Source organism: Cydia amplana, chromosome 14 (assembly GCF_948474715.1).
Source record: "Cydia amplana chromosome 14, ilCydAmpl1.1, whole genome shotgun sequence".
NCBI lineage: Eukaryota > Metazoa > Arthropoda > Insecta > Lepidoptera > Tortricidae > Cydia > Cydia amplana.
Window position 1 is genome coordinate 10,796,492 of NC_086082.1, and position 24,460 is coordinate 10,820,951.

A 24,460-nucleotide genomic window follows, 5' to 3' on the forward strand; every position below is an offset into this window, starting at 1 on the left:
TGTATATTAGGACTACTTGAATTCCTTGTAGCGCGTCGACATAGACAAAAATAATGAAAGAGGCCAGAGAGATCATTAGTTTTGTTGTAAATTAGTTACTACATTTTTAATAAACCTAGAAACCTACCTACTTTAATTTTGCACACGCCAGAGTAGGTCGAGGCTTATGCATGAAGCATGAATCTTGCCCTTCAAGAAAATGCATAAGTATGAAATTATCCGTTTCTATATTTTAAATAATTATCCCAGTTCGCATCATCCGTTGCACCATGAGACCGAGCAACGCCTAAAACAAAACAATAAATCACCCCAGCCTACCAATAAACGGAATCAATTTGAAACAAAACGTAAGGCAGTGAAACTACACATTACAGGTCCACATATTCGTAAACCCTTGTTACAGTCCAGTCTGAATCTGATCTTAGCTTACATGTAGTCGTTATGAATCTAAAGGCTTAGTTATACTAGGAAAGGTCTCAGTTGCGTATACAATGTTTAGTAGATTATGCAGGGTAAATCAAAGGGAGAGTGACGTGGCCGCGCGCGCTTTTGTGTCATTCCAAACGCAGTAAGCACAGATAAGTTGAAAACTTACACCAGTATAAGTACGATTTTCGATTACATATAGTGCTTCAGCTCATTAGATCATGCTACACTGGAGAGACAGGGACTCATTGCGCTTGCGCAACTTATGGGGATGGGAGCACGGGCGGTTCCCACGCCGCGGCGCCCGCGGCGGCTGAAACTTGCCTTAAATCCGTTCTACAAATCCCGCTCAGGCTTAACTTTTGTTTTTTGTGCCTGAGAACGTGCGGATGAGATGGAAATGTCACTTATGGAAGTATTTAACACCTCAGCTCTGCATGGATATCATTTGTCGTATTATTTGTGTAGTTATGTCTCATTTAAACAATATTTAAGCGTGAGAGGGATTGTGTATGGAGCAATTAAGGCATGTTAAAAATAATATCTGGAATAGCTAATATAGCTATGTTAAGTAACGTCGAATTCTAAATCATACACACGGACTTTTATTATAGTGTATTATAGTGTAATATAAGATATCAGCGTAAACGTAGTTCAACAAACACATATTTTCAATTAGGTATATAATTAAAGTTAAGTACCTCATATTTTCATACTAGGTACTTGGTTTTTTGATTTTGATCTGAAGCTCATGATCAGTCATTACATAAATTATGCCAGTATTTGAAAACATCAACTCTGCAAAGAAAATAACTTAGGTAATATGTAGATACACATCGCTTCTTTGCCTATGCCTTTTTCAAACCCTTTATTTTGAAGCCGACACGCTTAAAGTATAGAGTGCTTACTTGTCTGTTTTTAGTACCGACCTATTTGGCTTAATTTGCTGTAAAACGTAAAAAAAATGGCATACACCAATACTATATTGTTTTGGTGCATGCTCCGTTCTCGAAGTGTACGTCTTTACTCTGTATTGTTAAGTACGTAAATAGGTGCTAGGCGGCACCTTTTGACCGAATCAACTAAAGGTGCGTTTACCATTACAATGTAAGGATATTTCTTCAGGTACGTTTAGTGTGCTTGGTTCCGGGCTGAAACGCTGAAAATTCATAAATTCAACGACCGTTTATTGTCATATATGATGTTATCTCTTTTGGTTGCCAAAAAAGCCGCTGATATCACTTTTAGAACATTTTCTTTGCACTAGTTTCCGCAGAATTCATCAATGGCAACCAAATGTAGGATTTCAATGTCCATTTCGCTATTATTGCACTATATTCGCGGTAACGTAGTTAAGTCAAAGAAATTGGTAGGAATAACATACTTAAGGATAGTCACTTTCAGTCGAAATCACCTATAAGTACTAATTAGAGATTATTAACGTTAAGGTATTTAACCCTTAATTGAGCACCTCCCTTGTAACTAATTGTACCTTTAACTTACGCCTACAGTAGTACGAAAATCCTACTTTTAACAATGTAAGTACCTGTTAGAAATCCATGCACGCGCGCTACGCTAAAAAACGAGCCCTTCAAAACAAAAAGGCAACTAAAAGAGTCGTTCCACATAACTGCGCAATTACACTAATATAAAGAATCACTTACACGAGCCGACTTCACCGATTGCCGTCGGTGTATTCTAATAAGCGAGTACGGCAAAGTTACGAGTGAGGGCATTACTCTGTCCGTTCCGTAAGTCATCCGTGGAGATGAATGGTCGGGTCTTAACATGTTAGTGTCCGTACCATCGGTGACATAGGTAACTGAATATTCATAGACCGTATTCCAAGAAGATTAAGGTCTATTTATGATTATTTAAGTGTGTTGCTGTTGGTACAATGGTTTGCTTGTCCTCCTATTATTACAGGCGGAGCTTTTATGCGTACGTCACGATAGGCTTGAGTCACATTGATGTGGGAGATTCGAAATTTGAAGCTTTAGAGATTGAATGGAATTCCAAAAGCGTTACGTATTTATGTATTGTTCCGCTTTACTTAGGTATTCATTGACACGGAAAAACTGACCCCATATATGATCAGCATACATGCAGTTACACGTACGTCGCCCAAAAACACGTTGACAAAAAATGATAAGATTGATAAGGAATACGTAATTGCATATTCTTACTTACACGTCTTTTACAAAACATCATTGAAAATTTGAACTACATTCATTTATCCAAAACAAAACGTATTATCTTCTAAATACATATATATTCTCAACTCAACTAGCTAAGATACCTACACAAACGGAATTAACAATATGACTTACCTAGTAAAAAACATGTTTTTTTTAACTAAAACACTAATTAAATTACTAGCAGTTAAAAAAGTCAGTGTACTCTTTTGTGCTTTACATTTTCGCACTTCTTTTAAGGCACTCTTAGTCGGAGAAATTTTTTATAAATTCGTGACTACGAAAGGCAGTGCGCCCGCCTCGAATCCGCGTCCGGACTACAGGGATCACCGGATTAGCGAGGCTCTACTGTATATGTCTATGTGTCAATACAGGAACGACCCTACTCATAAGTTCGTCGTGAGAACTGAGAAGAGAGTTCCTAAATACATGTTTCGATTTCATTGTCTACAACATAGGCGTCATTAAACCTTAAATACTTATTATTAACATAATCTTCCAGTTAACTAGGCTATGGTTCGGTTACAATTGGGAGAGGGCGGACACTTGACGGGTTGTAAAGAAAATAACAATGTAGGTACATAATGTAAGTTAAACTTTTCAGTCATGGTAGAATCGCAATCAAAGGAATCGTCGGTTGGCAATTATGTAAGCAAACACACCGTTTATTCGTCATTTACGCACAAAAACATACATCATTGATTGTCAAACTTTGTCAGTTTGAGGTCCTGACCGCCCGCAGTCGTCAAAGCCTCCGCCAAACTGACGGTGGTCTCGCCGCAACATTATTTGCCAAATGTCACCACCAACGATGAGACACAATAACCTTTGTAAATCACATTTTTACCCATTACAACACAACCCAGCACCTTATTTCTAATGAATTAAAGCCGAAATTTAAAGACACATTCATTTTCAGACGTGTTTGGATGTGGTAGTTTACTTTACTTAAGGTAATAAAGGCAATGCTATCGGTTTTCCGCACTGTTCCGAGAATATGGATTGATTTGAGCGCTTTTAGGGTTCCGTAGCCAAATGGCAAAAAACGGAACCCTTATGGATTCGTCATGTCTGTCTGTCTGTCTGTCCGTCTGTCCGTCCGTATGTCACAGCCACTTTTTTCCGAAACTATAAGAACTATACTGTTGAAACTTGGTAAGTAGATGTATTCTGTGAACCGCATTAAGATTTTCACACAAAAATAGAAAAAAAACAATAAATTTTGGGGGTCCCATCCCATACTTAGAACTAAAACTATAAATCCCCTAAATACGGAACCCTTCATGGGCGAGCCCGACTCGCACTTGGCCGCTTTTTAAGATGTCTTGTTTGACCGTGTTTCAAACAATGTGGTCAAATAGCAACTTCCTGTGAGGTATGGCTGGTCTTATCTTGCATCCGTTGCTTGTGGAAAATCTTTGTGGATGGGAATTTCGTTGACGCGGGGTTTCGTCCGTGGTTTTCTTTACAGCGGATGGAATATTTCTTCCTGAACGTAAAAATGCATTTTTAAAATCGGAAGCTATACAAAAAAGCCTGCTTAGACAAATACCATATTAATTAACAATTTAGATGGTAAAATTAGCCTTTTAATGTCTATGTTTAGAGGGTTTTAAGTTGAAACTTTTAACTGGTATGTAGGTAATCTGATTAAAATCAATACACGTTTTTCTTAATTAAGACCTTGCGTGCAAATTCAGCTTGCTTTCAATATTGAATTAAATGAAAGGTACCTACTCGTTTTCAATCTCGCATTTCCAGTTAAGCAAAATTAAAATGATTACACGGAGCAGTTCCAACCGTCTTCATCACCGAGCAATTTAAAAAATAAACTTTATTCACCATTTCCAATTATGACAGCTTACAAAACGGCTTGCCGAACTAGCTCTTAAAACAAAGAGATAAGGTACACAAATTTTGTGTGCAGTTTAATATCAATCGGACTTTTTCCAATATGGTATACTTTAGCCGTTTCGTTTCACATCTCAGATTACAGATCTGAGTTAAGATGTGTTATTTAAGTGGCCTCTAAAGTATCGCTTTACGTCTTAATGGTGGCTGAGTCATTGCTGAAGCGTATTAGCATGTGCGAAGAGCAAACAAATTAAATCATTTGGAAAGTTATTTGCATTTGCTTGCTTTACAAACAGGGCACACATTCAACTCGCGCGAGTTGTGCGTAAAGTTACTTTTAGTTGAATCATATAGAACATATAAAACAAGCAAATTCTGGAAATATGAGGAAATTGATATTCCGATGTACATACTTCTTTAGTGTTTTTTATTTATTTATTTGACATTTAGATTTTATTCTAGAAACATTCTAGACTAGTATTTTTTATACAATTTTTTTTTCATGTTTGACGATCCCTTTGAGAAATTCTTAATTTAATTTAATTTGTGTTTAATTTGATTTGTATAATTATCCAATATTCTTATGGAATAATAACATCAATAAATTGCTCTGATAATTTATAAGTATGTTACGATTCATAAGTGCTTGTTGCTAGGCCTACATGAATAAAGTATATTTTGACTTGACTTGACTTGATGTATATGCTTGTCTAGATTTAAAGTATACCAAAACCCACTGATCCAACCTATCTGGTCTCAATAAGATGGTTTAGTTTAGGGACATCAAAATCCTTTAGAGCTAGAGCGCTCATAGAAATGTGTTGTCTCCCTTGTGGGAGGGCGGCGTACGATGAAACAATATGTGTAGGTAGGTATATGTAACAAACCCAGAAAGAATACCAACTTTATGTTTTTTATTTTTTATTTCGATATCAGAAATATTTCAATATATTTATGTAGATACTCATTTCTAACCCCATTTTTACCACTATTGGGCCATTATTAGGTAAGCGACTCGTGTGAAATGTCTTGATGTAGACTGTAGAGTATGAGAATTAAGTTATCGCTTCATAATTCATTTTTGGAATTAATCTATTCAAAAAATGTATTGTCCATTCTCATTCTCAATTGCTCCTAATTTACACGCTGACACATCACCCACGTGTAGACGTCTTTGCCTCGTTGATTTATAATAATATACCTTTATAAATCGCGACTAAAATGCCGAAACCTGCAAAAACGGTTGTCCTTCCACGGTTTCCAATGTTATGACTTATTTGTCTCGCCTGTGCAGATTTATCGATCGAAGAATAATAACGATTCGATCTGCATAATACATTCATTATAGAACAATCTATCGTAATTCAAAACGGCGTAAGTGCCTTTAAAAGCTATGTGTTTATAGCTATTTAAAATGATACGGTGGTACATGTAAATTGATTTTTTTGCAGACAGACACCTGGCCGAGCTTGAGATAAGTCGAAATAAGTTGTAAATTTTGCGTCTAGTGTTAACGTCGGTTATTTAAAAATAAATGCCATTTTTAAGAATATTGGTGATATGCGACGGTCTGGCTTTGTGATATGTTGTTTCATTGTAAGTAATTACAGTAAATTAATATAATAATTTAATTTATAAAGACGTAAGCTACGATGTTATGATTATCAATTATGCACTACGCACTATGCACTTTTGATACTCTACTTGCATGATTTGACAGTATACAGTTCTGATTTTATCTCAGTATGTATTTAGTTATACCTAGGTATAACAATTAATGTTTACCGTATTCTAAATCCTAATCAATTGTTTACGTACTTACGTTACGTGGTACCGTAAAATGGGGTGAGTAGAGTCAAAACTGAAATTCAAACCTCGATAACATTTTATTTTTACATATGAAAACTGAATGGTGTATATAATAAGTGTTCCGGACGTTTGTATTTTAGTTTTTATTTTATGTAGTTCCATTTCATAACTTTGACGATAAAGAGGAAAACCCACCTCACCCCGTAGTTCCTCGTATTTGGGGTGAGAGGGGTTTTCATACAAAGGTGATTTTGGAAGATTTATGGATCGATTTTTTTTTATTATGCGTATTACTATAGCTCCATTTTAAATTGGAATACATTATTTTTGTAGCAGTAGCCTTAAAATCCCTTCTCACCCCCTCTCAAACCTTCTCTCCCCATTCATAACCCACCTCTCCCCGCGAAACCTACTCACCCCGTTTTACGATAGTTAATTTCCAACTTCAAACTGATTTTTTAATTTCTTTCGCGATTGTTATGTGGTGCCGCGGGGCAGATTACTCTGATACAAATATTATAAGTACATAAGTACCTACATATATGTATTATAAAATATTTGTGCGACAACAGTTTATTGAACTAAATATAAAAAATAAGTCTCATATATCTTCCTCATAACAGGAATATTGAGCTAGATAATATATAGCCGCGCTAAGTAGCGGAATGAGCAGTGGCTATAAAACGGTCATCAGCTAACAATCGGCGGTCACACAATTAAGAAGGGACCCTTTACACTTGCCTACATTTGATTGGCGTGAGACACGAATAATAATAATTAATAAATAATAATTAATAATTATTATTTTTATGACTTGGTGAAAGAGCTATTTCAAAAATTCAAAATATATTGTGTTGGTGGATATACTTCAATATTATTAATACCTATATGAACAACTATTAGTAGGTAAAAGATATATCTGTGCGTTTTATTTTAGGAATATTAGTTACAATTAAGATTTCGATTTTTATTACATTTGTATTTTGCAATTTTTTCTCTAGGTACAAGCGACATAATATATGTTTGTTTAGTATTTCTTTGGCACTTCTTGCAATCCAAGGGGCCCTGGCAATCGATTTTAACGTGTTGTATAAGTCTTTAAAATTATACAGAGTTTAAGTTTCATGGTTTCATCATTTCTTATAAATATTTTAGGAAAAACATCCTAAATAGCAATATATTTAAACTGACTTTAGAAACCAGCGGGCCTTGGTGTGCTGATGCTAAAAAATTTATAAGAAAGTTAGGTCAACGCCTACGTGAGAAAAGTCCGGCGCATTTTTAATCCAGCGTATTTCGCTAGAGGTGAAAAGAGGAAACGCCAGCAGCGTGCTAGGTACATTTAGCCGGGTACCTATGGCCTAATAACATATAATACCCTTAATTTTTATATTGACTGACTTTTGTTATTTAACTATTTCTTATTTATTTTGAGTTCTCTTTGCTTAGTGTTAAATCGACTTTAGTACCTACTGTAGTATTAGCGTGGTATTAGCGTAGTGTGTTAGTTCTCTTAAACGTCTCAACATCGTAAATTAAGCATCACCGTCCGCCATTTGCATTTTTATTGTCCCCTGCATAAGGATCGGACAAAGGTTGTAATTTTATCGGTGGACCGCAAAATTGAATTAATATTTTTAGGACAATTATAAGGCGACCGCATTTTCCGATTTCAATTTGTTTGGGCAGGTATTCTATTTTTGTTTCTTTTTTGCCATTTATAATTTGGACCACAATTTTCTGCATTCATTAACCTTTTCTGCTTCGTTAAGCAAATTGGCTAGTTAATTTCACTTCTACCCAATTGATAGGTACAGTTACACATTCTCGTTACAGTTTCGGTGCCGCGGTGAACATCCCTGCTTCCACCTAAATTTAATCATCGAAAGTTAGTTTATGTACAATCATCAAATAGATAGTGACTGCCAGAGTGGTCAAATATATCGAAATATCTTTATTTCTATGGTAACAAAGATGCGTTACGATATATTTGACTACTTTGGCCGTCCATGACTGTATGTGATACCTGTTGCATTAATTTCACTAACCAGTAACGTTTATTTCTTTTACGTCTGTATTTAACTTGAATACCTACTGCTAGTTTTGAGAAATAAAACGAGAGGTATGACAAAGTTAGAATATGAACTTATGAACCCATTACCTACTAGTAAGTACACAGGTACATACCCATAGTACCTCCCCATTAATTAGATTAGTCGAACGCAAGTTATAATTATATAATTACAGATGTGCAAGTTGCAGAAAGTTTTGAAAAAGTTAGAAAAGTTCTCAGAAATATCGGCATAATTCCATAGAAAACAAAAGGAAATTTCATTTTGAAAATGGAAAATTTCAATTCCTGTACAAAAATATGAGAAGATTCCGAATTTTTTCTGAGTGGAAATTTCGTAATTTTGGAATAATTCCGAAGGCATATCAGTAGTTATAATGACATGCTATTTATAATTAATAGGCACTGTTAATCAACAATCTGCCACCGGATTCCTGCATTCCCCGCCGCTCAGGTAGTCCAATGTCGCCTTTAAATCATAACTTATCTTTTTACGACCTTTGCCAAATCTTATATGAACTTAATAGATATTAAAATGTGATAATAGTAATAAATTAGCAGCGTATTGAAATGATTAGAATGCGAGCTTAATTATTTTTATTCGAATTACTATTTTAAAAATACACAGATGCAGTAAAATAGGTACTTAGACCGGGACACCATTTTCTCATATTATCTAAGAAGTATATTATTACATTTATAACAAATAGGTATATTATATTTATAACAAATTGTAAACTATTGCATTTATATCTTCTAAATGTGACATAAACTAGTATGTACAGGTACTGTACTGTATCTAAGTACCTGTTCGTATATATTTTTTACACCTCAATGAAAGCCCTATTGTCTTGTTTTAAAAACCTATAGTGATCAACTTTTAATCAGGGATGTCTTTTGTTTGTTTGGAAAAAAGTCGATTGGTATAGGATTAGGTATGTGATTTATGTGCCACAAAATAAAGTAAGTAAAACAAAATGAAACAAAAACCAAGTCGTAGTTAGTTTAATTCAAATTTTAAGATATTTCCCTCCTTTTTAGGGTTCCGTAGCCAAATGGCAAAAATGGATTTTAAGGTATATATACGACAGTCTAGAAACAGACATGCTAATCATATCCATCGTGCATTTCGTTGCGAATTAAATCTACCATGACTTTGTAACAATTATGATGTCTGCAGCATCAGCCAGGTCACGATTCGGAGTGCTGTCATACATTACGTTGGCATCAGAATTAGTAACTCTAACGTTACCATATGCGCTATAGGCAGTAGATGGCCCTCCCAAGCAGCATTAACGACTCTACCTAAGTTACTAAGGCGGATAAGTACAAGTTAGATATTTATTTGATCAAAAAGCAACATTGCTGTATCTCCATATAGCTACTGTAATATATGTCAACGATATGCTGGCATATACAGGGTGCTTCCTGTAACAGAAGCAATAAATTAAAGTAAAGGCTGTACTCCTCAAACTGACCAACATTTGTTCAGCAACTTTAAAAAAATTATGAATCCTTTAGACTTCCTCTTTTTCATACAAAATAAATATTGCCTTCAAAGTACGCTGACATCAGTGTGTTTGACCGGTTGACGTTGCTTGTCAGGCTTTAAACATAACAAAATTTGCAATACATTGCGTCTTAGAATAAACTTTAAAGTGTAGTAAAAATCAAAACATGAGTTATTTTCAAAAGTTGCTGAACAAATGTTGGTCAGTTTGAGGAGTACAGCCTACAGTTTAATTTATTGCTCCTGTTACAGGAAACACCCTGTATAGTGACATACTTTGGGCACCTCTCAAGGTGTTAGTTTGCCACTTACCACCAATAATCCCTCCCTTTCCCTCCTTCCCCCACATTCCGTTGTAACGAGCGGTTTTAAACAGCCGATTGCCGTACGATTCGACAATCGCAACATCTACCTAATACCTACTCGTTGTTAACGCTACCGGCACCATAAAAGCGTATCATATCTCAAATCCCATCTGTACCTTATAAAGTGACTCAAACTAGTCGAACGCCTTCGAAAATGTTTTGGTTTGTCATTAGACCCACTGTGTGAGCTAAATTAATCGAAATCGTATCTCGTTCAAAATTTTCTTGAAAAAGCAACCTTCTCTTACAAAACATAAAGTACATGATTTCAATGAACGGCAGTAATATATGAGATTGAGAAAGCAAGCGAGTAATGCGACGATCGCTTCGTGCTTTGTCTTTCAATCTTTTTGGACGGTGACGCAATTCATACCAAAACGGAACAATAAAATAGTTCGCACGCACAATCCAAATTTAGTCTTAAAACTAACCCACTAAGGTCGAGGATTGAATGGGGTCGGCTCAGTTGATCTCAGAAAGAATTGTCCGTTGACAACAGAGACATCGATGCTGTTCTTTTTGAATATCGATTGTAAAGAGCATTCTCATGATGTTGTGAGAACTTTCAAGAAGGCAGTACAGTCGTGTTTTAAATTCTTTATCCTATTATCCGTCGACAGTGTTTAGCGATGGATTCTACTAAATACAGTGGTACACACGAGCGTTAGTAATGCGCTTAGTTGACGTTCGAACGGTGAGCGACAAAAGTGGTATGTTACCCTCTATGTGACTGTCAAATGATCGGTCATTATAGTCGTCACTGGTCTACTTTAAGAATTGATCATCAGGTAACTATTCGATTGAAATATAGAATAAACAATATTCTGAAACCCGTTCAGAAAAAAAAAATTTTAGGCATAGGAATGATACTCATTACAGTAATTAACAATTTGTAATACTTTGTCGCATTTTAACTGGGGTTGGTAATAACTAATAAGTTAGTAGGGCACGAATTATATAGGTAGGTATGCTGTAGTAAGATTTCATGGTCTAGTAATAAGCAAGTACTTAACTGATTTATTTATTAGGTAAGTAAAGCTTTATTGCACAAAATAGAAAAAAAAAATAAGACTAAAAGTGGCTAATGGCCTAATTGCATTCTCTACCAGTCCGTCATAATACATATTAGGGATAAACAGAGAAAAGAAAAATGGAGCAAGTAGAAAAGTAAAAAAATATTTACCCATTTGAGACAGGTAATACCTATAGCGAACAACTGAAAAGCATAACAAAATGTACCTATACAAGGTGTACCAAAAATAGTGGGGATAAGTTTTACGCGATTTTTTTTTGTCCTTCGTATGGAGGGTTGACCGACTTGGACGACCTGCCCCATAGAAAAAAAATTGTAAATATTCGCGTCAAAAAAATCTCTCCTACATTTCTTAATCAGAAGTTCAGAACACGATACCAAATATGCCCTTAAACGGATCCCCACTATTTATGTTAACCCTTGTATAAAATGCACAAATAATTTAAATGAGCAGATTTAAGTAGTTGCATTCCAAGTTCTATAAGATTCCTAACCTAACCCGAAATATGAGGTGCCAAAATGATATAACAATAACAAACCGTGCCTAATCGTATTTCTATCTAATCTTTCACTGCATGTGCTTGAAATATGCACCCTAAAGTCATAGTTGTAAGTTTGTTTTTAAAATTTAATGCAAATTAAGATACGATTTTTAGTGAAATATAATCGCAGTATTCCATTTCGTTCGACAGGATTTAAAATTGGAAAATTAGCAACGCATGTCACTGGCCAGTGTGGTCTCCATTCATGTTAACAACAAAAGAAAATCGCCATAGACTATAGTAACTTTTTTCTACCCCTCTTATTTCTGCATTGTGAGCAAACATTCGGTTTTCATTTGTCTATAGTTTTGCAGTCAATAAACGGTTTAGTAGGGTAATGTCGTAAGTTTTCAAATTTCGAAGCTCTGATGCGTCGTTGTTTTTTTAAGGGTTTCATAGCTCCCCGTAGTTTGGAATAATGCATTCCAATTTTGAAAACAATTGGCCGATAATATGTTTTGATGTTTTCGGGTATTGTCGCGTTTGTTTGCATTGTCTGCGGCTGATTGGTTGTATGGCCGTGACGGAGGATCTTTGTAGGCTTTGTGACATTTTGTTTTGTAGTTTTGTATACGTATTTAACGGTCGCGTGTCGGTCCGTTAGTTAGAGCCTAGTTTGAAGCTCAATGATGATATTTTTGAGATTTTATGTGTCTACAAAAGTAGGCCATTCATTTACAATAGGTATATGCATCTCCGTAATATCTCACAAATATCCTATATTGTTTTTCTGACTTTGTATCTACTTTTTTTAGCCTAGGAAGTGATTCCGAAATATAGTGATAGTGTGATTTCGAAAAGGACGGGACTATACACATTCACATACATACACATATACATTCCTACCTAGGTTAAGAAACAGTAGGTATGATTTTTAAAAATACAATATTGTTTAAAATTGAAAAGTGTTGATTAAAAGTGATTTTAGTTGTTCGTTATTTTGGTTTTTATTTATACTATTAAATGACTAATATCCGTACTTTAATTCGGTCTCTTTTCATAGGTACATCCAAAGTTATCTTTTCAAATAGCGCAGTCAGCAAAGTAAATCTGCAAAAACTGTGAAAGAAGCTACTTTGTTGATTACTTATACCTATTAAAAATATGTTTTATTTCAAGCAGAAAATCTAATAAGATTGTAGCATCCCCACTGCGCACGCGTTGAAGTCTTTTCTTAGAACCTCGTACGTTTTGGTGCATATCTTGTGACTAAAAAAAGTTAGCTGATAATAAAGAATACTTTAGATTTATACCTATAAGAGGTAGGTATGTGTCCCTTTAGACAAAAATCTTTGATGGTGAATAAATTTACGTTAATAAATAATCTAAGAGTAGGTAGGTAATACGCCGCATGCACGTAAATTAAAAGAAAGAAGCGTTTAATTTTAATAAAGTCATGTGTAAATTGTCTACTGGCTGGTTTGTTGTCTATTTTTCTTCTGTAAGAAAGTAGGTTGTATTTTATTAATACACAAAATATTTAAAATATACAACACGTTAGAAATAAACCGATTATTTTTTAATTGGAAAATGCTTTCGCAGCAATATACCAATTAGAACTTTCTATTCGGATCGCATACATTTTTTATTAAGAAACTTCAATTCAGTATAGAAAAACAGTGCGGAGCATCAAAGTTTAATACGTGTATACTTAAGTACTTATACGGTAAAGTGCGTGGATAAAAAGAGAAGGCGGTGCGTAGCCCGGTAGCCGCACATAACCGCACGAACACCATTTACGACATTATTATTATACATGCAATGCGCTAACACGCCAACCTATATAACAACGAGTGCGAAGGCGTAACTCGGTAGCCATCTGCCGTCCCGCTCGCCCCCGCCCCGGGCGGGCGACTAAGCGAGACGAACAACCACAAATTTATTGAAAAAAAAAAGCGGCTACTGCACTCCGCATCGGCACAAAACTAGATACATTTTTCCACGTCGCCGTGTGGGAAGAGCTCTTACGTGCGCGGGCGCGTGCTAGAGCGGGATAGGTTGAGTTGAGTGTGTGCGGCGCGAACTAAACGGTCGGTGATGTGGGCGCTGCCGGTGTTGCGCGCTGCCGGCAGAACGCGCCTGCGCAGGCTACGCTTAGCCCGTGTGACCTTTACTTGGTGAACTTAGGAAGCATCGAAACGCAACCCCCCTCGTCCCCCGAACGGCGCGCTAAAAAGCCTTGGAGCGAAAGGGATGGTTAGCGGTCGTCGGCTCTGTCTTTCAAGGTATTCGTAGAATGCGTGATCTGTATCGGGAGGAGGGGAGCGGGGTCTTTCGGAAGCGGTGGCAGCTCCCAATGACTCCTGGGTTATTCTTCCCCAGGCCACTGCTGCTCGAGCTACGTACCAAGTCAGTTTTTTCTCGCACTCGTTAAGATCGAGCCAACACGAGAAGTCGCCACTAATAAATTACAGTTTTTTACTGCCCTCTATCAGTCCGCGCCGCGAACTCGAGTTATTTATACGTAAAATAAACACTAATCAACAATAACACCAGTTGTCAGCGCCTGCAACCAGTGAGTACTGACATTTTCATTTTATCGTCTAATCGCATTTCTTAATCGTTTAAGCAATACTTTATGATGGGAGTGAAATAATCTTATAAGCCGACCGACGAATAAGACATGCGATTGGATTTTAATATTAGACTTGTGTTTTAAATTTAGAATATGCCATGGTTCAAGTGTGTTGTGTTTCGTATATTGTCATATCTGACGTTTACTGGATTATATATTTATTCGTTTTTAATTAAATTGTACACTTAAATGTCATATAGTTTTAATGATGCAAGTAAAATATGTTTTTATTTGGTATATTTATCAATATACAGTCTATTTATTAAATTTACCTTAAAATCAACATGTATTCAATAGATATCTATTCAGACAAATTACAAAAACGTGTAAATTCAAATGTTTACCTTATACCTACCTATCTAAACCTCAGATAGGTAGGTATATTTGCTTTCTTTAATATACTTAAAAACTTTTTCTGTAAATTATAAAGTGCACAATTCTTATTTTTATCCAAAATATAATTTTTTCACACATTCTTTACTCAAACATTTTACGATCATTTACGTCGCCCCTGAGCCTTAATCAAAAATATTTATGCATTGGATTATAGAACATAAATAACAGATGAGCAGCCTAAGGTCCTTTGATATGGGACCACGTTATTTGAACAACCGGACCCGCGTTATTATGTAAGGCCCTTAGCGCCAAGAGGCGCTAGTTTCACAAAAACGAAAAAATGTCCTTAATACTTTTTTTACTCCATTCACCGGCCGAAATGACCATTTTATAACGATTTATGGTTTATTTAACAATAAAAGAGGAACGGTTTGTTGGGAAAAGTGGCGTTTTGTGAAGTTTGGGAACGTTTTTGGCTGTTGATGGGGCTTTGTTGTGCTGAATGCGAGGTGGACGCATCATTAGACACAGCTTTTGACACTTTCGATCGACCCGAAAAAAAAAAGTCATCGAAATAAATTTCAAATATTATTGGGAATTATTCCTAATTCATTTTTTTGTCTAATAGTGTCCCATATCAACCTATATACGTATTACAAACGGGGGATCTTATGGGATCACCTCAGTATCTCGTCTTGCTTGACACCGGCGTTTTTAAAGATAAAGATAAATTATTTCGCACTAGCTGTTGCCCGCGACTTCGTACGCGTGAATTTGTATATTGGCGGTTATAAATTCTACATTAGCTTAGAACATTATGCAGCAAAAGATAGCAGTAGGGACGGTTAATCATTTGTTAATTATTATACAACGCATGAGATTTGTCTTTCACAACCTGGCTACAAAGTTTCGAGCCCCTAACTGAATAAAATTGTTCTCGATAATCTCGATATAATCTCTCTCAACCCCCAGAAGATTTTCAAGTCCACTAATTAATAAAACCTACTACCTAACTACCTATTTACGGAGTTTGAAGTTCCTAGCTTTAAATAAAATTTGAACCCTCTACCAACTCTCAACCCCAAGAATTTTTAAAAACGCTGAAATTACTTTTCTTGTATTGTAATAATATGCCTTTATACAACGATTCAAGTCCCGCACTCGAATAAATATTTGGGTTCCATACAAATTTTCGACCCCCTTCACCACCTTGGGGGATGAATTATCAAAGACTCTGAAATTAGTTTTCTTTTCTCTTAATAAAATACCTTTTTACGAAGCTTCAAGTTCCTAGCTTTAAATAAAATTATAACCTATACAATCTTTCAACCCCTTTTTAACCCTGTTATGGGATGAATTTTTAAAAACGCTGAAATAAGTTTTCTTGTGTTATAATACTATGGCGTTGTACAAAGATTTAAGTCTCGCACTCTCAAAAATATTTGATCTCCATACAAACTTTCAACCCCTTTTTCACCTCCTCGGAGGATGAATTATTATAAACGCTGAATAGGTTTTTTTGTTTTTTAATAAAATACCTTTTTACGAAGTTTCAAGTTCCTAGCTTTAAATAAAATTTGAACCCTATAGAAACTTTCAACCCCTTTTGGACCCTTATAGGGTATGAATTTTTAAAAATGCTGAATAGGTTTTTTTTGTTTTTTAATAAAATACCTTTTTACGAAGTTTCAAGTTCCTAGCTTTAAATAAAATTTGAACCCTATACAAACTTTCAACCCCTTTTGGACCCTTATAGGGTATGAATTTTTAAAAACGCTGAAATTACTTTTCTCGTATTCTAATAATATGTCATTATACAAAGATTCAAGTCCCTTACTTACAAAAAATATTGACCTCCATACAAACTTTCAACCCCTTTTTCACCACCTTGGGGGATGAATTTTCGAAAACGCTGAAATTAGTTTTCTTATTTTTTAATATAATACATTTTTACAAAGTTTCAAATTCCTAGCTTAAAATAAATCTTGAACCCCATACAACCTTTCATCCCCTTTTTAACCCTTTTAAGGGATGAATTTTTAAAAACGCTGAAATTACTTTTCTTGAGTTTTAATAATATATGGCTTTATACAAAGACTCAATAATACCTCCCGCACTCTCAATAATATTTGATCTCCGTACAAACTTTCAACCCCTTTTTCACCACCTCGGGGGATGAATTTTTAAAAACGCTGAAATTAGTTTTCTTGTTTTTTAATTTAATACCTTTTTGCAAAGTTTCAAGGTCCTAGCTTAAAATAAAATTTGCACCCCAAGACAAAGTTTCATCCCCTTTTTTACCCCCTTAGGGGTTGAATTTCCTAAAACGTCGCAATTACTTTTTTTTGTAATCGGTTATTATGCCTTTCTAAGAAGTTTCAAAGCATTTGTAATGGATTCAAACTTTCAACCCCTTTTTAACCCTGTTAGGGGATGAATTTTCAAAAACGCTGAAATTACTTTTCCTGTCTTATAATAATATACCCATATACAAAGTTTAAAGTCACACACTCACAAAAATATTTGATCTCCATACAAACTTTCAACCCCTTTTTCACCACCTTGGGGGATGAATTTTCGAAAACGCTGAAATTAGTTTTCTTGTTTTTTAATATAATACATTTTTACAAAGTTTCAAATTCCTAGCTTAAACTAAAACTTGAACCCCATACAACCTTTCATCCCCTTTTTAACCCCCTTAGGGGTTGAATTTTTCAAAATCGCTTCTTATCTCTTGTACACTTTATAAATGCAACCTAGTGTGCAAATTTCAACTTTCTAGCTTTTGTAGTTTCGGCTCTGCGTTGATGAATCAGTCAGTCAGTCAGTCAGTCAGGACACTTGCATTTATATATATAGATTATACATTACCTACCAGGCAAACGGTCTTAGTAACAGTTACCTACTTATGGTTAGGTACTGGTAGGTGCATTAGCATACACATGTAAATGCTTAAACTCATTTATTGTGCAAAAGGGGTAACTGAAAAAAAAAAATTAATGCAATGCATTCTTCTAGATAAAAACATTTTATTATTATCTATTCATTACTTAATTAATGTACTTAACCTTTGTACGAGGTACATAATTACGCAATAATATTAGGTACTTTTATACAACATCTAACAACACGAACCTACACCACATCATGATTACAAATCCACTTTTTACAATAAATTAATAACAATCATTGCGGCTATTTGCATATTTACATGAGTATTAAATCACGATTCTCATTAAAACAAAAAGAACGCGGAAAATGGTTAAGAACTTTAAATTAACTCTTTATTCTCTTGGCTTTAATTAAAGTTCATAAATAACACGGATGAAATAAAACCGATGTTTAAATTTAACCTTTAACTGTCAGAAGTGCAAGTGCATTGTACGCGCACTTAAGAATTGCTATTCTTTTGTATAGTCGACGTAAAATATACGTACTATGTTTATTTTTATCCTCATTACACTGGAATGAAAAGCAAAAGTGTTAACAAATTTTAAAGAACGCTGTGTACTCCTATATTTTTTGCTCCTAATATTGAGAAGTTATGGAAGACACAGATAGCCTCTCTGTGCATCTTGCATTTTGTCGAGTGATAGAGATGCATAAAACTAAAAATCTATTTACAATTTTCGCGGTAGAGACTCAGCATTTTTGGTAATATTCAGTTAAATAAATAAATAAATATTATAGGACATTATTACACAAATTGACTAAGCCCCACGGTAAGCTCAAGAAAGCTTGTGTTGTGGGTACTCAGACAACGATATATATAATATACAAATACTTAAATACATAGAAAACAACCATGAATCAGGAACAAATATCTGTGCTCATCGCACAAATAAATACCCTTACTGGGATTCGAACCCAGGACCGCGGCTTCACAGGCAGGGTCACTACCCACTAGGCCAGACCGGTCGTCACAATCTTCTCTCTTAAACGTAGATTTTTTTTCTTCTGTCAAGAAGGTTAGGTTAGGTTATATCACTTATTAGGACTTCAAATGCAATAAGAAGTAATATACTTAATCAAAAATAAATGTAGATTGGTTGCTTGTTGAACGTACATAGTTTAAATTGTTTTAAGACATTTTTGGATGCATAAATAAATAATTGAACTTTAGCTGTATGTAAACTTTATAACCAGGAAAATTTGTAACTAAATAACTTTCGCGTATGACATATATTCCAATGTGAACCGCTTTTATTATCTCTCATTTTTCAACAAACTATACCTACTTAAATTAAGAGTGACTTTTAATACCAAACATTATAGGAAATATCTTAAGTAATTAATTCCAGGATTAATAAAAAATATTTTCAAAGGTTTCAATAATTCCAATTTATACATTCGTAAAAACAAAACATAACATTGTTTTTTATTTAAATACCTACCTATATATGTAATATAGTAATTTTACAATCGCGCCTAATAACTAATTTCCATTCATATCACGCAACAAAAATAGGGTTGTACAAAATCTAAAATGATTCCATTTAGCTGTCGAGCGACGGGCTAATTCGCTCTTGCACAAACATCGTAAAGCCCGAGGCCTGGCCTGACCGAATTTACATCCCTAATTACCAACAAAGTGGGCTTCGTAGGCCAAGAGCCGTCGCCGTTTGAATGGCATCAAGTTCATTTTTTCTAAAATTTGTAGCATCACTGCATGATAAAAATAAAATGTATAACGATTCAGTTCTGCAGAAAAAATACAATTCTGTTACGTACCTAATGAATGTATTTAAATATTTTTTGCAAGATTCTATGGTGCCTACTTACGCCTAAACATATTTAATAAACAAACCTATATTATGAACAAAATTATAAATAAACTGTTTAATATGCAATTTCGCGTATTAAACCAATTATTTAGTTGTAAGCAGTCTGTTATATATATATTTTGTCGTTTTTACCGTATCATGTTGAAGATAATAAGAACACCTAGAAGAACAGTCGTTTAACTGACTAAACATAGGTGGGTGTTTATTTTTGTTGTCCCCTAATTTTTTTTTTCAAGTTTGGGATTTTTTTATGTTATTTCTACTCAGAATCACGAGCTCTTTCTATCCTAATAGGAGAAAAAAAGTGTCCCAAAATTTCCATACATTTTTCGATCTTTCCATTCCGCGACCGCCATACAAAGTCTATGAAAAATGGTGACGTAATGGAAATAAAAACCTTAGGACACTTTTTTTCTCCTATTAGGATAGAAAGAGCTCGTGATACTGAGTAACAATCCCAAATTTGAAAAAAAAAGTGTAGGGGACAACAAAAAAAAACGCCCAGGTACCAAATATATTATTCATTAGTAAGTATTATTTATCATAATACTTCGTGTAAAACTTTGTTCGCTTATGGGATCACTTCGGTCTTAAAAATCGGGTTAAATTGCTTTTTTTTTAATAAATGGCCAGCCTCTTAGACTACCTCGCGTAACGCAGTGGCACGCACCGCCCGCGCGATCGAGGTTTGATTGCGATTCCAACAAATTACGTATTATACCTTTTATAATTCGTAGCGTTGCGTAATCGACGAATCTGGGCTATATATGGTAGTGCGGAATAAATAAATAAGATTTTATTATATTACATAATGATATGACGTCTTCAAAGTTTTGGTGTAGGATGTGTCAATGTTTTTATTAAAAATAGGCAAAAAGCAACTGACCTAAGTGTCCAATAAAAATATAGACGAGGTTTGAGAATAGGGAAGGGGAATAAGGGAAGGTTCGGGAAGGCGCATAAGCAGGACTCCTCTTGAAACTTAAATCAAATTTACGTTGATATTGCGGCAGACATTTTTAAAAATTGGCTACAATATCATCTTGTAAAGCAGCCCAGCCTTCCGTTAGTTAGTGTCAACTTCGAATTCTGGTTTAAGGACCCAATTCCTTTCTCACTTTAAAAATAGCGTTCGAATTTCAAATTTCGAATCGCGTTCCAAACGTCGCGGCGGGGCGCCCGCGATCTCTTTTGACATCGCCGTCGCAGCGACAAAAAGATGCAGGCCCATCGCTTATGCATCTATCGCCTCAGAAAAACCAGTAGATAAACGTGACCCGAGGCTCATAGCAACTGTGCATGATAGGAGATCATACATATTGGTTCTGCCTAAAGCTAATGCTCGCGATCGATGAAAACAACATACCAGAACACGTATTAACACATCCTATGTTTATGATCAGGGGAGGAATAATGTCCCGGCAATGATTATTTATTACTGCTTTTGTTGTGCCGCGAAAGTTGAATTAGCATTTTGATGCTTGACCTAAGATGCAAACTAGGTTTGATATCAAATAATTGGCATGCAAATGGGATGCAAATCAGAGACGTTTGTCTTTTGTTTCGAGTTGAATACGTTGAAGGGAAAGTATTGGTGATGCTAATGTACTTGTGCTGTTCACCTGACTTAATCAAATTGTTACACGTACGCCTGACAAGTTGACTGTGACTTTATCCTGAAGAAAAACATTAGGATCAGGTATTAGGTACCGCATGTTTTACCTGGCATTCCTTAGAGGTCAATGCAAATACCCACATAGAAGCATATTTGTGATGAGTAGAAGACCATTCCAGCAGAGGAATATTTATATGAGAGACACTTTTTGGTTTCATGGTCTGTCTTAAATAACTAACAGGATATGGCACCCTTCCCATTCCGAAGGTACCAATTTTTATTTAGACAGTTTTATTATTAAGTAAGTAGTTTTGGTTTTTTAGAGAACGTTAATTCACAGAAAATATCGAGCCCTTAAGAAAATTAAAGTAACGAAAAGGAACCATGCTTTAATGCTTTAAACAACTACTCCTTCCAACATATTCCTAAATCTTTGAACTTATGTATTTACCGACCGGACAGGTAACCAATGTAGCCATTCAAACTTCAAAAGTCAATAAGCGATACCTTATTTGTACATAACAAACGCCCTTTTAAACGCGACTAATTTGTCATCTAGAGAGTGCAAGAACTCCACAGGAAACATTTGTTTGCCCTAGATAAAAGACAAAGCTTGGTCGAGTTTCGACTGAGCTTATCTCTTAGTAATCTTGACGTGATAGATAAACGAATTCCTTTCTTGGGATGTGTTAAATATCAACAAATAGAGCGCTAAAGTTTGAGCGCCATTGCCCTTTTAGGGTTGACAAACATTGGACATACTTTTGAGCGTTTGGTTCTAATAGTTACCTACCTACTTAGTTCATTCAATTATGTCGTATAGGCTCTACGGCATGATTTTATATTCCTAAAATATAATTGATATACCTAACTATGTACATAGTTTTAAATGATGCGCACGATCCTTACTTAATAATCGCAACGAATTAATTCCTTTGACTAAAAATATACATGATTAAAATACAGCTACCTCGTTAAAACAGTGCCCACCCATTAGGCTCCTATTTTTTTAATTTCCATACGCCTGGAATGGATACAAAGGCAAACCTTCCAAGTAGTAGTTGAACCAAATAACGCAACCGTCAGATGTTTATCGATACCTTATCATATTTGCGCGTAGGACATGAGCTCCTTTGTGACAGACAGACTGCCGACAAAAGAGCCGATAAGTGATAACATTATGCATATGAGGGGCTTTGTAGACAATAGTTTTAGCGGTTTGAGGATAGATAACCTTGTTCATTATGCGGCATTACCTAGTACCTTGTCTATTTACTGTCTAGGTATATTAAGCCTACCTGCCGTATTCGAACTTCAAGATATTCACAAGAGACGACACGTACTAGATCCATTCTAGATACGTTATAGTTTAGATTTCAACTAGTTCTCTTTTGCTGCGCAATTCGGGCAACAAATGTCACTTTTACGTTAGATAGAGTTAGATATCTATTAGATGTGAATTGGATCTCTAAGCCATATCTTGTGAAAATCGTTCACGAGTATCTCCAGAATCGCGCAAATGTCAAATTTGACAGGTTAGATCGTAAACATATCGTTATCGTATCTTGGTGATGTCCAAAAGATATCTAACAGATGTCTATTTCAAAATCCGAATCGGGCCCTACATGTCTATTTTCTTAGTTGGTTCATTTTCTCAGAAAAGTCAATGGTCAAGGGTTACAATAGATAATTATCAGGTACGACGACGTGTTATTTAATTTTCCAGAAACAAAATTTGAAGATTTTTTTATGAATAAGGGGAAAAGTACAATGTTAAACCTAGTCGACCTTTTGTATACGTATCTACATAAAAGTTTTAGTTCGCCGAAGACGAAAAAAAAATTGCAACTTATTAACACATTCGCTGCGTTACGGGAAACATTTGGCCGTATTAGACTTTCCACCGGTGCGGCAGTTATCTGCGCTTGTCTTACCCCCAGTGCGGCGGTGGTTAAAATTCCCGTAAAATTAAGGATTTTGAAAAATGCCTATATCTTTTGGAATTTTATACAGATCCGCGGGCGACGGCAGCTGTATACACAAGAATATAGTATATTGATCAGAATGACTTTTAGTCCAAATCGATAACATTCCAGGTCTGTAGGGACCTTTAAAGTCAGAACATGGTACGGGAAAATGTAGGTCGTGCCGCAAATTTGGCTTTCTCAATACGGGAAGTATATGACTCGTAACGCACTGACAGTAAGTTCGGGTTTCGCGCTGCCGTACCGAATGTGTTAACTACCTAACCACTGTGGAATTACGTAACAGGATATATCTCTGTATTTTGCAAAGCTTAGAAATACCTCTTTAAAGCAAAAAGGGTGGGTTATCTTTATCTTCATCACCAGCCTCGGCAGGCAACTGCTTAACATTATTAGACTTTATATAGTCGGGCGTGTCTCACTCCGCGATTTCGTCGCTTTGCTACAGGTAGCTAAAAGTACATCCGTTCGGCCTCAATTTTGGGGAAAGCTATAAGCCGCGCGTGGCGCTGTCGCCACCTAGCGGCCATATCTGTGCTGATCGTAACAGACGCGTTTTGTTAGAGAGTGAGTCTTCTGTATTTAGTAGTATTATTTATTCTGTGATAAAACGCACCACGAGGTTTGGTGTCTACCTACCCCAGGGCTATAACCACGAAAATCGTAGTTCGCAATTTGCGGGCATTTTTCCCTGTCACTTTAATTACGCCTTCATTGGAGTAAAAGAGAAAGATCCCCGCAATTTGCGAAAAACGCACTCTAAAAAAAATTTGGTTGGCCCCATCAATATCTTGATAGTCGTAATCAAGCATCTTGATTCCATACGAGCCTAACAAGAACTTAGACACATCAAATAAGGTAATTCTGATTGCTATTACTATATCTATGTAACTGAACCAATTAAGATCTTGTTCAATATTTACATGAAAAATAATTATGCTAACTAATTGATCCTAGCAAGATCAACTAAGGGCTGTTAAGGATTGAATCAACCTACGTTACATAATTATGCCAATAAGTTAATGATAGATGCAAAGTATATAATTGTTAGGATTAATAACATACCTACTTTATTAATTCAATCACAGATGCACTTATTGTTTTAAGTAATCAGCTTTCTTTGATTTATATAAGATCGTTATTATTGTAATTAACTTAACGTCAACTAAGAGAAAACTGCTCTTAGTTGGTCTTCATTTTTTAGAGTGCGGTTTTCGCGGTAGCCCCTCTGTATACCTACACATACACATCTCTCAGTCACTCGTCTTTGCCTCTAACATAGTTCGCCTGGGGGCCTAGGCAAGATGACAATCGTTAATTGATAGAAAACGGTCACCTAACCTTAAAAATAATAAACTTA

General features: G+C 35.4%; 1 protein-coding gene across 3 annotated transcripts in view; it reads left to right on the forward strand.

The window, feature by feature from the left end:
- Positions 1 to 13,825: 13,825 nt before the first annotated feature.
- Positions 13,826 to 24,460, forward strand: part of LOC134654133 (protein drumstick) — a 33,001-nt gene continuing 22,366 nt past the window's right edge. The window contains exon 1 of one of the 3 annotated variants that reach the window (XM_063509580.1): positions 13,826 to 14,030. The gene's annotated coding sequence lies outside the window, so the exon portion shown is untranslated. Of the gene's footprint in view, positions 14,031 to 14,078; positions 14,321 to 24,460 lie in introns of those variants that run through there. The other 2 variants (XM_063509578.1, XM_063509582.1) reach the window with 2 other exon arrangements.